The sequence below is a fragment of the Heterocephalus glaber genome, unplaced genomic scaffold, assembly GCF_053883595.1.
Source record: "Heterocephalus glaber isolate CG9 unplaced genomic scaffold, H.glaber_assembly_v1.0 deba00001737, whole genome shotgun sequence".
Lineage (NCBI taxonomy): Eukaryota > Metazoa > Chordata > Mammalia > Rodentia > Bathyergidae > Heterocephalus > Heterocephalus glaber.
The window spans coordinates 5,578,399-5,595,194 of NW_028258445.1; the positions used below are offsets into that span (position 1 = coordinate 5,578,399).

The 16,796-nt window shown below is 38.6% G+C and overlaps 1 long non-coding RNA gene across 3 annotated transcripts in view; it reads right to left on the reverse strand.

The window, feature by feature from the left end:
• Window positions 1–3,708: 3,708 nt before the first annotated feature.
• LOC147821436 (uncharacterized) overlaps window positions 3,709–16,796 on the reverse strand; it is a 35,171-nt gene continuing 22,083 nt past the window's right edge. For 2 of the 3 annotated variants that reach the window (XR_015447037.1, XR_015447038.1), the window contains exon 4: window positions 3,709–14,993. This is a non-coding gene — a long non-coding RNA (uncharacterized LOC147821436). The remainder of the gene's footprint in view (window positions 14,994–16,796) is intronic. The other variant, XR_015447039.1, reaches the window with a different exon arrangement.

Here is a 16,796-nt window from a genome sequence, read left to right on the forward strand (position 1 = left end):
TGTGTGTATATGTATATGTATAACATTAGGGTAAATCTGTGTGTGAAAGGCAAATTTATAAGGCTTCTAAAAGATAACTAGGATAAAATACTCATGACTTTGATGAGGCAATATGTTTTTGTTGTTTTGTTTGATTTTATTTTCTTTGTTTTTCAGACAGGGCTTCTCCATATTTGTCTTTGTTTTTCAGACAGGGCTTCTCCATGTCTGTCTTTGTTTTTCAGACAGGGCTTCTCCATGTCTGTCTTTCATGCTGGCCTCAAACTCACTATGTTGCTCAGATTCATCTCATCTCTCAGTGATCCCGACTTCATCCTCCCAACTGCTGGGATTACAGGCGTGCACCACTAAATTCTGACTTAATTAGACAGTATTCTTATACTAGCCAAAATAAAGTGATATTCATTGAAAATATTGAGAAATAGGATTAAGTTGAAATTAGGACCTTTGGATTATCAAGCTGGTCAAGAAAGTGAAAGAGCATGCTACATTCCACAAAACTGGAGTTTATGTTTGCAAAGTATGTAACAAAAATAAACTAAACTCATATCCAAGGTATAGATAAAACTTCAGAAAATGTTTAAGAAATATATATTTAGTATAAAAATGTAGTCACATAATTTCAAAATTAGGAAAAATTTCATGACTAGCAGTTTAAGATGAAATCTAACTTCAATTTAAACTACTAAAGTGCACCCAACTTCATTTGTAATCAGGAAATTTCAATGTAAAACTACAATGAAATAGTCGTCAGTGTCAAGGTATAGCCTATAGAATGGGAGGAAATGCTTTCAAACTCTTCCTCTGACAAGAGATTGGTATCCAGAATATATAAAGTACTTCAAAACTCCCTAGCAATAATAGTAATAGGCCATCCACAATTGACAAGGGTCCTGAACACTCACACTTCTCCACAACAAATATCCAAGAGGCCGACAGTGATGCGAACATAAACTCAAAGTCTTTAATCCTTGGGGAGAGAGAACTAAAATCACAGTGAGAAATCTACTCAACCTAGTTGAGTGCTTATTCATAAAGAACATGGTGGAAAGTACGCTGATCGTGTGGAGAAAGGAGCCCTTGCACACTGCTGGTGGGAGAGAAATCAGTATAGCCATTACAGGAAACATTACAGGGTTCCTCTGAGAACCAAGAGTATAATGACTGTATCATGCGGGACTCTCACAGCTGTTTACACATCCAAAGGAAATGAAACCAGTGTCAGAGACACCTGCACCCCCATGTCCATCCCCAGCAGCAGTCACAGTAACCAAGGAATGCCAACAACGAAGTCTCCATGACCAACTAACGGACAAAGAAAAGGTGCTTTACATAATGGGATGCTATCTGGCCATGGGAAGAAGGGAATCCTCCCCTGTCAGCAACATGGGTGAGCCTTGGAGAGCACTGTAGGAACTGAAGTAATTCAGGTGCAGAAAGACAAGCACCGCTGAGCTCACCAGTGTGTGGACTCTAAGGCATGGGTTTTATCAAGGTGGCTAGCAGAGGCCAGAAAGTAAGGAGAGTGCAGGAAGGGGACCCCGCTGGAGAGCAGCAAGGCCCAGCTAGAAGGGAGAAAGCATTTGGGTGTACTGAACAGTCAGGTGATCAGAGCCAGCAACCAGCCAGAAGTCCGAACACGACAGGCAAGCAGCTTGGAAGTTCTCACTCTTCGGAGATTACAAACTCCTCAGGAGAGAGCCGTGTTTTATCTGGCTTAAACTTTATGCAATTTAAACATTTATTGAGACATCATAGGTTATCCCACTAATATGTATCATTTAATAATTGAGAAAATAAAATACCACTAAACTCCTGTTAGAAGATTAATGATTAAGTCTGCTGAAATCACCCAGAGATGGAGAAATTTGGCATTAACTGTTTCCTGCACTGCCATGGGGAACACTAACTGATGTAATGGGCAATACGTACACAGTGAACACTACAGATGTGCAAACTACACCGTATTATATACAAGCTAATGTACAATTCTTATGCACATTGTACATGAGTGGTGTATAATTACTTCAGATTCTGGTTGGTAATATCTACTAGAGTTGAACCCTCACACTCTAGATTCAGCAATTCCAGTTCCACAGCTACATTCAAAATACATGCAACCACATTTTCACTAAAAGATATATGAAAGAATGTTCAAAACGTTATTTTCCATAATAAATAAAAACATCTCATATTTCTAGCATAATTTGTAAATCAGTTGTAATATTTTCACCCACTGAATATGAAGCAGTAGTAAAAATGAATACACTGTGGCTCCCCAAAAGCATATAACCCCTGGAACGCAGAGGAAAAGACCACCTTAGACACAAATGCACCCATTAATGGTATACAAAACATTGATACATGCCTAACTTTCCATAGTATCAGAGAAAACACAAACTACTACCAGTAGACGGACGGAGAGCTAACGCCTGTCAGGCAGCGGAGGGAGCAGGCTCTTCCGGTGTGCTGGCTCAGACTGGCCGGCCGCTGCACTCCTAGGCTCTGTGGCAACGCTTCACTACAAATTGACAGGGTGCTGTGACAGTACTGGGTTACATTTCAGAACACCTAACAATCCAGTAACACACCACAAAACGACAATAGCAAGCTTCTCAACATGAGTTCGGCCAATTCTGCACGTTCATGTGTGTAGCAAAAGAGTTTAAGCATGTAGGTGACAAATAGCTGGAATAAAGCTTAAAGTACTATGAAAGTTAGATGTATAAATACACTTAGCCAATTTAATAATATTCTTTTATTCCCACGGAGCCCATATAACTATATTCATTTGTGTAGCAAATCAAATTTTCTTAGTTTATTTACATTTATTATGGCAAATTTGAAATGTACTGGAAAATGTTATGAAAATATTCAGCTGAGACTTATACCACTGTTTACAAAGTAAAATTTGAAGAAAACATTATACAAGAAATTTATTTAAATGAGAAAGTTTTCAAAGGATTTTTATTTTACTTATAGTTAAATCATAGTGAATATCTTCTCATAAATGTCAGTGAAAGAAGTTAGCTTTTGTGACCCAGTATGCTTTACTGTGAAATATAATGCAATTTATTCGGTGAGGATAATAGTTCAGTTCTCTTCCTGTGTGACAGATAAACTTCAGGATATCCTGACTTCTTATTTCCTAAATTTGCAAACATCAAACTAACACAACTCTACCAGTTATTTTCCAACACCCTTTTTACCTTTTCAAAATGTACTGTTTGTGTCTGAGATAAAAGGCATAGAGTTGTGCCTGTCATTGGGCCATGTATTGTTTCTGTTTAAAGGCATAATTTGATGTTTATATATTCTAGTAATTATGCATAGTTTACCTACAATGGACCTTGAGTTAAGACTGGCCTGACATATAAGCAACTTGGGTTACAACTTGTAGTTTTTACTTGTGACCAAAGTCTTGAGTTACGACCTGAATGCTGGCCTGAATGCTGGCCGCTTGCCCTTCCAGATGGTCTCAGATACAGATTTAACCCTTACAGAGCTCTGGAAGGAACATTACAGCATCCTTTCCTGTGTGAGGTTGAGAAATTCTGGGCCAATGTCTCTCTAAGGACCCTGAGATCCACCTGTACACAGGAGAGACTGTGAAGGCTGTGTAGAGGAGCTGAGCCTTCACTGACCAACTTGAGTTACAACCGGCCCTGGGAATGAAATGAGTTCCTGAGTCAAGGGCCCACTGCACTTTCTTCTGTGAATTCTCTGTTCAGTTTGATGTTAACATAAATTGAGATATGGATATTTTCCTGCTTAACTTGCCATATTCCATATGACAGTAAAAGTACTATAATATGAATGTCAATTTTAAACTACCAAAGTCAGTTTGCATACAGAGAAGAACATTTAGAAAGATTTCATTTTGATCTTTCCATTCAGATAGCTGCTCTGTCCTTTTGTTTTCTTTTTTCTTCTTGTTTACTTGAACTTAACACCTATTTTTTGCTGTGTAGTTTAACTCTAAAAGGACATATTCCCAGGCATCGTTTAACTGGTAGTCACAGACATCACAACCTAAAGGGACGCTGTCTGCCTGGCTGCTACCTGTCGTCACAGATCTGTACAAACACCTCTCGCAAGCTTGCTGTGACTTTGGAACTATCAGATGGGTTTATCTAAGAAAATTGTTCACACTTTACAGTGGCAATTGTCACATATGATTTAAAACATTATAACACAATTAAAAGATGAGATTCAAAGAATCCTTGTGTGGAGTCATTTGTTTTGGTGCTGGGATCAAACCTAGGCCTCATGTTGTGCTAAGCACACCCGCTACCGATGAGCTACCTCCCCAGCCTGGAAATACTGTGTTTTTAAGTTATAAGGGAATATTAAGAGGACACAAAGACACAAACCACGGAAGCTCCACTGTCTCGTAGACTCGTTACTCAAAGGCTAGATGCAGTTCACTATACCAACTTCACAAGGTACCTTCAAGAGCTCAGTGAGATGTGTTTGATGCCTGGTGCTGTTTCAATATTGGTGCAGTAGCTGTGTCCCCTCAGCCAGCTGAGACCTGGGAAGTGCTCAGACTAGAGAAAACCGTCCCCTGCCCAGGAGCTGAAGCGCAATCTCCCTTGCAGCAGTAGGATGCAGAGCATGGTCACCGGGACGCTACATGCTGGTTTTCGGGCCCTGCAGAGCTGCACAGGCAATTGGGGTGAGGGGGACCAAAGGCTGCCACCTTGGTACAGTGAGAGAGGAAAGGGAAGCCTTGGGTTCTCTGGTGGCAGAGCATTGCTGACCTTCCTAGGACCCGGACGCACAGAGGCACCAGAAGCACTGTGCTATCAGTTAGCTCAGTGACTGAGCAAAGTGGCTGCTCCCTGCTTCAACTTCTCCCCAAAGTGAGAAATGCCCACCCCTTATCTGAGTGTTCTGATTATTAGTAAATGCAGGTGAATTAAGAAAAACTAGCTGGTGTGAAGTACAGGAAGAAGGCTCTAGCCAAAAGGTTCGAAACTAGAGAGCAAAGAGTTAACATGCTTTGATTATTTAAGCAGTTGGACATGTTCAGAACAGACACTGTTGCTTTTACACAATTTTTGATTTCCAATTATTTGTATCTATCGATGAGAAACCTGCAGTTCCAGAGAGCTGACTGCACCTTCCTCTATCTGTGTGTACACTCACCCCCCCACACACACACATGCACATGCACACATGCGAATAGAATCCTAATCACCTGTCTGTTGTGATCTGTGTTAGTATTGTCAATCTATCCTCTACTTATCTCCATTAGCCCAGGTGTGGTGTGAATGAATAACAATGATCAGTCCATGGCGTAACACCACAAAAACCTGTCTTTTTGCTTTTGCTTTTGATTTTTGCACACAGTCTGGTCTGCGAGCACTGTCCTCATTAAGCCCTAGGGTGTTGAAGTCGTCCTGCTCTTGCATGTCCTGTTTGTCATGCCACTGTAACAGAAACCTCCGAAGGGCCTCAGACTAGTAACTGTGTCTTCTGGCCCAGAAGTGAGCTGGTAGCTGGGCCACCACCGGGTAAACAAGCTTGGAAGTTTACACATGTACTCAAAAAGCAAGGTTGGAAACTTTTGGTGAGCCACAGCAATTCCCATACAATTTGTCATTTTTATCCAAATATGCCCACTTTGTCCTCAGAGGAAGCAACCTAACACCCCAGCCCAGCAGCAACAATGGCATGTCCTCCGTTCGCCTATAGGGAAGTCTCCAGTGTGTGATGATCTCTTCACAGAATGAGCAGCTCAAGTTTCCGCTTGAGCCAGAAACTTAGGGGATAAAGCTTTGAGTATGCTTTCTCTTCATACATTAAATCCTCTGGTCAGTTGGCACTGGCATAGCAGGGCTGCTGCAGTCATGAGAAATTCCTTCCTTTGGATAAGTCAGGAACAAGGACAGCAATCCTGGTCTGCAGCTCCTGTAAATTCCAAGACACTTCTGGACGGACGGTCCAGGGAGGGCAGAGGCAGGACACTCCCGCCCAAGACTTCGCTGAAGAGCAGTGCCCTTGCCGTGTGAAGACCCTGGCCCTGACATCCACGAGAGTCTTGCTTTCTCATTAATCCTTTGCTGCATCTGAAAAGGGCTTTACAAAATGCCATGCTGTGGGTTCTGAGGGGCAATTTTAGGCCATCAGATACACAGAGACATCTGGGGACGCAAGAGCTATTTTAGGTCTTGCATCACTACCTCCTCTTTCAGGTACTTCAGAAAATATATTCTCCCAAAATCTAAGAAACATTTTTGTCTATTAAATTCAGGTCATTTCCAAGTGCTAAAACCCCAAGTTGAGGGTTAGGGACATAGCTCAATGGTAGTGTTCTTGCTTAGCCTATCGGAGGCCTGGGTTCCATGCCTAGCTCTGAAAGAAAATAAGCTTGATTTGTCACTGTCAATATAGTCAGCAAGAAGGGTAAAATTCAATCCTAACCTGTACGTTCCAAAGTCTGTGACCTAACCTGGTTACCCTGAGTTTTGAATTTTTTCCCTTGTAACTTTTCCACATATAATTAAAGAGCAGTGATTCCAACTTAAACATATTTGTATCTCTTAAAACATACTTGTATCTCTTTTCAGCATACAATGCATCTGTATTAACTTTATATTGAAAATGTTCACTTTAATGAACAAGGTTCTGAGGTTATATAACACTTCAAACTAACTTCATCGATCTCTCACTATGACAAAGTGCCTGGTCACCAGTACTATATCCTGCATTTGATCAATTTTATCTATGCCAACTTCCTTGGGGATGAGTTTACACAATCTCTCAAATTCAAAGGCAGTAACATTATGACCCTGGCTTTGTGTTTTGGTAGCATTGTGCTCAGTTTTAAGTCCACAGTCAATGTGCAAGTTCTTTTTTGTTATTATTGTTCCCCATAAGCTCTTATTACTTACTGTCCTCTTTCTTTATTCTCATTTCATCAAATACAATTCATTATTTTATAAAATATTCATATTATTAAACTATTTCAATTTTTCTATGCCAATTGTAATCTAGCTTTCTGTTTTTAAAAGTGCATTGCATGTTGATCCCATCCTTCACCAAACGACAGCCTCCCTGAGCGAAGGCAGAATCTTGTGTGCATTTGGGACACGTTTTCCACAGCACCACAGAGGCAGCTGCTAGAAGTGTTAAGGAGGATAGAGATTATCATGGTACAGTGACCCAAAGATAAAGCGGTATCCACTCTCTGGGTCTGAGTATTCAAGCAGCATCAGAACTGTCAGCAACAAGCCATGGTCAGGTGAACACACAATGCATAGCTTATCTTCACAGACATTGCCTGCTTGGAGATGCATGTAGTGGCACTAAGATAGAGGCAAGGGCCACTGAGCAAGATTTTGAAAACCAATATTCTTCTCTTCCTTGTATTGCTTATATGTATATTACAACAATGCATTAGTCCTTGTGTAGCTTAACCTTGTTCATAGTCCTTCATATATGTTATAGATTTATATAATTTTCTCAATTAAACTTTAATAAAGCTGGACTAGTTCTTGTGCAATAATATTAGACTTCTTTATTGTCACCATTGTTGTCGTCAAAAGCAGTATAACAAATATTATTTATTTAGTGGTTTCTACACGTAATGAAGCCTTGTGTGTGTGGTCTAGATAGGAAGTGTCCCTCCACACTCAAGTATCAAAGGCAGAGACCAAATTCAGCAGTGTTCAGGGTTGGGGCCTCAGAAGGTGATCGGGTCATGGGGACTCTGCTTCCTGAGTGGATGAATCCATGGAAGGATCCTAACAGAACAGAATGCTTCCCTGGTAGACAACGGGAATGTAGCAGTTGGCGCTTAACTGTAGCAAACAGGTCACAGGAAAGTTAAAACTATACTGCGTCATAAGCCCTGTCTCTTCAGCTCTTCCACTCTCTCTCTCTGCTTCCCGGTTGTCACGGTTTCTTTGCCACACCCTTCTGCCATGATGTTTCTTCTTGAAGCCCGTGTACCATGGACTGAAACCTCTGAAACTGTGAGCCAACATAAACCTCTTCCCCTTTCTGTTGCTTTTCGCAGATATTTGTCACAGCATGGACATCTGAAGAACACAGTGTGCTTTTCTAACATTTTGGTCTTTCAGGTAAGCCTATGGAATAGATGCTTTCGATCATCGCATGTCCTTTCTGTTAAATGAGAAAACAGTCCCCTGATAATTACTCAGAGTTTCCAGGGACACATAATTATTGATAAAGTTTGGTTTGAAAATGAAATCTGGTTTTAAATATTATGAAATAACATGTATTTTAAACCATTTTTAAATTGTCAAACTGGCAAATACAGTGTTGTGTTTCTGAAGTGTATGTCACTAAGTAGACTGCAATTTTACCCCAATTTTTATCAGATCACTCTTTTTTCTATCTTTTTTTTTTGTGGTAAATGATTACCCTTAATTGTGCCATTCAGTGTTAGCATCTTACTGAAATATAAGCTCTGAGAAAAACTAAAGGTATGTTAATAAAATGAAAGCTCTGGGAACATTTACAAAGGAGCAGTGGAGCAATTCTCATTAATTAACAACAGTAAAATGGGAATTGCTAGCTAGGGATGTTGACATGGGCCTGTAATCCCAGCATGTGGGAGGCTGAGGCAGGAAGATTGCCCTGAATTCAAAGCGTCCTGGGCTGTAGAGTAACTTCACGGCCAACCTAAATGACAGAGTGAGACTTTCTGGAAAAGATAAGCAAAGAGCATTGCTAAAGATTTAAAAAGTGCAGTGAGTTAAAAGTATTGAGAATAAAACCATTAGGTAAACGTAGAAAAGTGGCCGACATTATTAATGTAATCAAATAGAAGAAATTTAATTACATAACCTATACTATACAAAAACACTTAAAAAGGATACTAAACAGCGTTTTCCAGGATAGAGTAGGCTGAAATTCAAATTAACCTCTGGTAAAATTTCAGTATGCTCAAGCTTCCTTAGTAGATATAGCCATACATATTTATGTATATGTATTATTTTAAATATTCAAACTATTCTATTCCATTGTTCCTCCCTCCAAAAATTAGATTTTGAAGTAATATAAAGTATGGCCAAAAATGTATACTTAATAATGTTCACTATATTACTACATTTAATCCCACAAAATTTAAACAGCAAAGTATTTTAAGATAGATTTAAGGAGTTCCATAGTAGTTGCCCAATAGAATATTATATTTTCATACAATAGTGCCTAAGTACGTTTTAAGTATAAAAGAAGGCAGCAGCATCACGTATTTGGCAAGGAGTCTCCACGCCATCTTCTGAGGTGACTGTACCTTCGTGTCTTCCCCCTTCCAGCAGCTGAGCCCCAGGACTGCTCTGTTCAGACTACAGCCCTGCCCACTGCTGCACCGCCGTTTGAGTTTGAGTTTCCGCAGAAAGATCTTGCTGCATATCTTTTCTGCCCTATTCCATACTATTTGGTGAGTATTCAGAGCATTGGAACATTTCAGATTGGGGTGTTTTTTCACAGAGGTACTGTGAGAATTTTTTGCACATTTTGGAGTCAAGAGTGTTCCCCAGACACACGTTTAGGAAACATTTTCACCCCAGCTATGGTTTGTCTTGTCTGCTTTAAGGAATGTTTTAGATAATGGCATTGTAATTCTTTTTCCATTTAGTTTATTGGTACACTTAAGTATACAATACAGTTACACTCATCATTGGGATCTTGTACTTTTACATGAGTATCTTGGTTCTTATTTTTTCCCCTTCCCCTGCCCTCCCTTCACCCCCTCCACCCTTCCCTGTTTACAAAGACTTTGTTTCCATGTTTTTCCTTTTCTCAAACTTTTTCTTTTCCCTTCTTTCCTTTCCGCTTCCCCTCCCACTTTCCCTATTCCTTTAGATGTAATTTTAATAAAATGCAACTTCTAGATTCTTTCATGTGTTGTGCTGTTTGTGTTTGATCTGCAATGTCATCACTAAAACAAAAGTAACTTAGATTTCTTTCCTATGTTTTACTAGAGAAATTTTTAGGTTTGAATTTTGCATTTTGGGCTTTCATCTATTTTCATGTAATTTTTGTGAAAATTGCAACCTTTCTCTATGCTGATTTATTTTATACATGTACATTCAATTTATCAAGCACTGTTCTTGAAAGTACATTATTCTTTATTGAATTCTTTGTACATTCTTTTCAAATATTCATTAACTATAGCTACCCAGCCTATTTGTGTCTCTGGTTTCAGGTTCTCAGATCTTTATGCCTACTTTGCTAGTGTGATCTTCTCTAGATTATTGCATTTTCATACTTTGACTTGAATTTAGTTATTTTGAATATTCCAACTTTATTTTTCTCCAGAGTATAATAATTTGCTACTATCTACATATTGTTTACCAGAATGGCAACTGGGATTGTTTTTAATTTGTAGGTCAAATTAGGAGCACTGGCACCTTAACAATATTAAATATTCCAATTGTTGCCAATGCACTAGCTATTTTTGGATATGTCTTGTCAGATTGTTTTGCCTTGCAACATATAAATCACACAAGTTTTTTTACATGTATTTGTAAATATTTCATTCTTGGTGTTAATGTAGTGGCACAATTTTTTTAATTGTCCTGGTCATTTTAATTGCCCATTGATTGTGAATAAGAAGGCATTTGCTTATGCATATTGATCTAGTTATCTACAAACTTGCAACAATCACTTATTAGTTACAGGACATTTCTTGTAGTCTTTATCATTTTCTACATAAAACTATTGGCACACACACAGACTCAGACACACACACACACACACCTACTTTTCTTCCTGTGCAAAGCACATGCTTTCTATTTATTTTTTATATTACACTAATAGCACACTGAAATAGAGAAAGAACACTCTTGTCTTCCTCATGGTCTTATTGGGAAAGGGTTCAGGATTTTCCCATTGCTTCTGATTTATTTAAAGATGCTTTAGGAAGTCAGGAAGAGCTCTGTCCTAGCCTGCAGAGATTTTACATGAATTTGTGTTAGATTTTTTCAAATGCTATTTTGGATTTCAATTAAAATGATTTTGCATTTATCTTCTTTACCCTGTTAACGTCACGACATTCAGCATTGCTTTATGAGTGTTGACCAGCCTAGTTTTCATGCATATCTGTCAGCTTTCCCATCACTGTGACACAATGCTCAACACCCATGATTTAAAGGAGGAGAAATCGAATGTTTTAAAAATCTTTATGAGTCCATGTTTGTAGGACATATTGATTACAGTCAGCACAGGGAGCTGGTACATGTACATAACACATTTCAATTTCCTTTGCTGCCCCTTCACTTCCTCCTCCCTTTTATGCCAGCATCAGATTCATTTATTTATTTTAGAAGTTAATTATCAGACATATACATTAACAACCAGATTAGCAGGCCAAAAAGATATAACATACATAAGACAATTATATAAAATCAAAGTACATGTTTAGATACATTGTCCATGCTGGATTACAATAACTTTTTCTATTTTCCTATTATCTGTCTTCTACACCACACTTTATTTTATACTGAATTTATCATATAAGAAAAACGATGTGATTGTTAAGCTTGTGTATTTGATTCACTTCATTTAACATTATGGTCTCAAGGTGCATCCATTTTCCTACAAATGACTCAAATTTATCCTTCTTAATGACAGAGTAGTGCTCCATTGCATGTGAATACCACATTATCTTAATCCATTCATCTGTTGATGGACATATAGGTTGCTTCCAAAATTTAGCTATTATATGCTCAAGGACCTGAATTCAATCCCCGTACCAAAAAAAATTTTAGCTATTATGAATTATGCTGCTGTCAACATGGATATGCATTATAATTGTGGTATGATGTCTTTAAATCTTTTGGGACAACACCTAGAAGGGGGAAAATGGCATTTCTATTTTTAGTTTTCTGAGGAATATCCTTACTGGTTTCCATGGTGATTGTACCACTTTACATGCCCATCAGCAATGGAAAGGGTTCCATTTTCCCTATACACTTGGCAGCATTTGTTATTGCTTGATTTCTTGATTATACCCATTCTTTCTGGGGTGAGGTGGAATCTCAGCATTGTTTTAATTTGCATCTCTTGAATGAACAGTGAGGTTGAACATTTTTTCATATATTTATTGGCTGTTTGTACTTCTTCATCTGTTTATCTATTCATTCCAGATGCTCATTTTTGAATGCTTCTTCAAATCTTGGGGACTCTATTTTTTTTTTTTTTTTAGTTCTGTACATTCTAGATATTAGTCCTTTCTATTAGGAGTAGCTGCAAAAATGTCTTTTTCCAATTCCATAGGTTGACTCATCACTCAGATGGTGGTTTCCATTACTGTGCAGAAGGTTTTTTAATTTGACATGACCTCATTTGTTGATTCTTGGTGTTATTTCTTTGCAACCAGGGTTCTGTTCAGAAAGTCGTTGCCTACACCTATATCTTCAAGAGTTTTACCTAGCTTGTCTTCCACTAGATTACGTTTTTCTGTTATGATGTTTAGATCTTTGATCTATTTTGATTTTATTTTAGTGCATAATGAAGGGTATGGGTCCAGGTTCAGTTGTTGGCACGTGGAAAGCCAGTTTCCCCATCACCATTTGTTAAAGAGGCTCTCTTTCCTCCAGTGAAGGGATTTCACCACTTTGTCTAAGATAACCTGGGGTTGTTTCTACATCTTCTATTCTGTTGTATTGATCCATGAGACATGTATGTGTGTGTGTATGTACCATGCTGTTACTACTGTAGCTTTGAAGTTTGGAATTGTGATACCCCTGCCTTAGTCCTTGTTACCCAGAATTGCTTTTGCTACTCTAGGTCTCTTCCAGGTCCATATGAATTTTAGGATTATTTTCTCCAGTCCTGTGAGGAATGTTATTGGCATTTTCATTGGGATTGGATTTGATCTGTGTAACAGCTTTGGAAGTGTGGCCATTTTGACTCTATTTGTTCTGCCTGTATACAAACAGGAAATAGCTCTCCATTTTCTGACAGTCTCTTCAATCTCCTTTTCCAGAGAATTATAGTTTTCTCTATAGAGGTATTTCATTTTCTTGGTTAAGTTATTCCTGAATTTGGCTGTTAAATCTGGAAATCTTCTGGTGGAGTTTTGGGGGTCTTCTATGTAGAGGGTCATGTCACCAGCTAATAATGATAATTTAACTTCTTCCTTCTCTATCTATGTCCCTTTTACTTCTTTCTCTTATCTAATCACTCTGGCTAATGTTTTGAGAACTATATTGAACAGCAGTGATGACAGTGGGCATCCTTGTCTTGTTCCTGACTTTAAAGGGAAAGCTACCAGAGTCTCTCCATTTAGTATGATGTTGGCTGTTGGTTTGTCACAAATGGCTTTATCCAGTTGAAGTAAAGACCTTCTATTCCTATTTTTCTTTAAGGTTTTTATCATGAATGAATATTAAGTTTTGTAAAATGCCTTCCCGGCATCTACTGAGATTATCATGTGGTTTCTGTCCTTGCTTTTGTTTATGTGGTGTATTACATTTATTGATGTACTACTGATGTATGTATGTTGAGACATCCCTGCATCCCTAGAATGAATCCTACGTGCTCATGGGGTGTGATCTTTTTGATGATTTGGTGCATTCCACTTCCCAGTATCACTTGGAAGATTTTTGCATTTATGCTCATTAATGAGATTGGCCTGTGGTTCTCTTTTTTGATTGTATCCTTTTCTGAATCAAGGTAATGCCGGCATCAGGGTAATGCAGGCCTCCAGAAGGACTTCAGGAGGACTGTTTCCCTTTTGATCTCATTAAGGAGTTTGAGGAGTAGCGCTGATAGATCTTCTCCAACATTCTTGAAGAATTTAAAAGTGCATCTTTCGGGACCTTGGATTTACTGAGTTGGCAGCTTTTTTTATTACTTCTTTAATTTCAGTGACTGGCATTAGTTAATTCAGGATTTTTATATCTTCCTGGAAAGGTTTAATTTTCACACAATTTCAGTTTCGACTCCTGGCTGGCTGCTCCAAGGCAGAGACATCATGGCAGAAGGGACCCATAGAGCAGAGGTGCCTGGTTCCTAGCAGCCAGGAAGGAGAGCAAGGGTAAGACCAGGATGAGGGGCCAGGGGCCAAGTACAGCCCCAAGGCTGGGCCCCGTGACCCCCCAAGTACAGCCCCAAGGTTGAACTGGAAAAAGAAGTGGGCAGTCCACTGTTAGAATTATCAGTAAAGTGGGCTAGGGATTTAGCTCCGTGGTTCCGCCACCTGCCTCACAAGTGAAAGGACTGGAGTTCAATCCCCAGTACCAAAAAAAAAAAAAAAAAAAAGAATTATCATTAAAGCAACAAATGGTAAGTGGAGAGCAGCACTGACGCCTTTCATAGCTTAGTGCAATACCACACAAGAGGCCACACCCTGGCACATGCAGGTTCCTGGGCTCTGGCCTTTCCCCTTAGGTGGCCAGCAGGGTCATGGAGGATCAGGGTATCAGGTAGTACAGAAGATGGAGTGATGCACACCAAGAACAAAGGCATTCTGCAGCTTATGGCCTCTGAGGCTGGGGTGGGTGGTAAGCCGAGAGGAGATGGGAGTGGGGATTCCTGAGGACTGGGAGAGAGCCGGGAAACACATCTGCAAGCCCACACTGAAAACACCTCAAGTCCTCAGGAAGCCTCAGGCAAAAGCCTCAGACAGAGGCCCTGGGTGCTGGGCTGCAGCTCCCTCAGAACTGAAGTACCTCTGCTGTACGTTGAGGTCTTGGCAGTAAAGCCTTTTTAATTATCTGTGATCAGGCTGAAGAAAAGCACACACATACATGTCTTTTGTATGTGTGTGGTGCTGGGGATTGAAACTAGGGGCTTTGCGTTTGCAATGAGCTACATTCACAACACTTAAAAGATGTTTTCAAGACAGACTCTTGCTAATTTGCCCCATCTGGACTCAGACCTGTAATTCTCTTGTTCCAGCTTCCCAGGGTCCTGGGATCACAGGTGTACACCATCATACTGGCTCCTCTCATCCAAGCAAAATCTGCAGGCCAGTTGCTCCCAGTGTTCCTTTATTACCGCTTTAGCATCTGCAAAACAACAGTGGACACCCCTTTTTCATTTTTATTGTTAATATTTATCATTTCCCTTTCTTCCTAGTTATACAGCTAAATATTTATTAACATTTTTTATTTTTTAATAAAGTAACTTGGACAGTTGTGACTGATAGTTCTGGTCATCTACCCCCTTGTCTCCTGCCCACTTGACCTCACCATTAGTGACAGGGAAATACGGAATGCGTCAACTGTATGGGTGCATTTATCTACCTCTATCAAATTTGTCTCATATATTTTAAAGTTATTTTGCTGAATAAATGTTTAGGATTGTGATGTCTTTTGCAGAATTGACCTCTTTAGCACTTAATATCCCTTTTTATCACTGTCTTCTATCTGCTGAACTCTGAGTTGTCCAAAACTGACAAATGCAAAGTTGCTCCAGCATTACTTTGTTTAATGTTAGCATTGTATATATTTCTTCATCTTTACTTTACTTTTAAGCCATCTAAGCCTTAATGCCTAAAGTGGGCATCTTATAGAAAATACATAATTGGCTCTTTTTTTCTTAACAGCCCCTGTATTTGATTTGTTTTATTCAGGCCTTATATTTTAAAGTGATCATCCATACAATTAAATTAATATTTGTTATGTTTACATTTTCCATGTATTGAATTTGTTCTGCTTCTTCCTCCTTTCCTTCTAATTTCTCTTATTTGAGCTGAAGATTTCATAAAATTTTATTATATCTTCTCACCATATCAATTATCCTTCCTTTGACTTTTTTTCCATACTGCCTGAAAGTTTACAGTAAACATTTGTAGTAATTTAAATCTATCTTCCTTCACCAGCCTCTTCTTAATTCCTTCCTTCCATCACTTGTGAGCTACCCAACAATGCAATGTAACTATCAGTGCATGAAACAGAGTTTTCTTTCAGGTCAAATACAAATAAGAATTTTGGAAGATTTTATTGACCTTTCTTCTTGCCTTCTCCAACGCATTTTTGAAATAGTTTCTGACCTATGCCACCTTCCTTCCACTTAAAAGAATTTCTAACCACATTTTTTGAGCTACAGATGAATTCCCAGGTTTTGTTGTTTGAGATGACTTTATTACCCTTCCACTGAGTGGGATAATTTTACCGTATAGAAAATTTTAGGTTAATTTATTTCTGCTTTGGTATTTTAAGATTTCCAGCTTAGTTTCCTTTTTCTTGGATGGCTTCTGATAAATAATGTATTTTAATTCTTATCCTTATTCCTCTATGTTTAAGGGATTTTTTCATTTTTAATCTAGTTTCTTTCATTTGTTTTTTCTGCAGTTTGGAGATAATATGCCTGAGGGTTTCTTTTCATTATTTTGCTGTTTCATTTTACCTGTTATGTTGTTTTGATACTTGCTCTGCTTAGTATTTTTTCTGAGTTTCCTGCATCTCTGTCATTCCTTAAAATATTTCTTCTCATTTTTTTCTTCCAGCATTCCACCTGCACATGTTAGAAATTTTGTACTGTTTCAGATTTATTGGGTGATCTCCCTTTAATCCATTTTTTTCTGTCTTTAAATTTCTGTTTTAGAAGTTATTTTTGACCCATTTTTATCTCCGTGCCCTTTCTGAGGCCCTTTGTGAAGTCTGTTGCTTAGCACATCAGAAACATTCTGCATTTAATACCAATTTTGATTTTTAGCATTTGCTTTACTTTATTGAATTCTGAAACTCTCCATCACTCATTCATTTTGGCGTGGTGTCTACCTTTTTATTAGAGCATTTAATATATTAATTTCTACTTCTTTAAACTCTTTCCTATTAGTCCAAAATCCCTGTCCTTATTTGAGTATG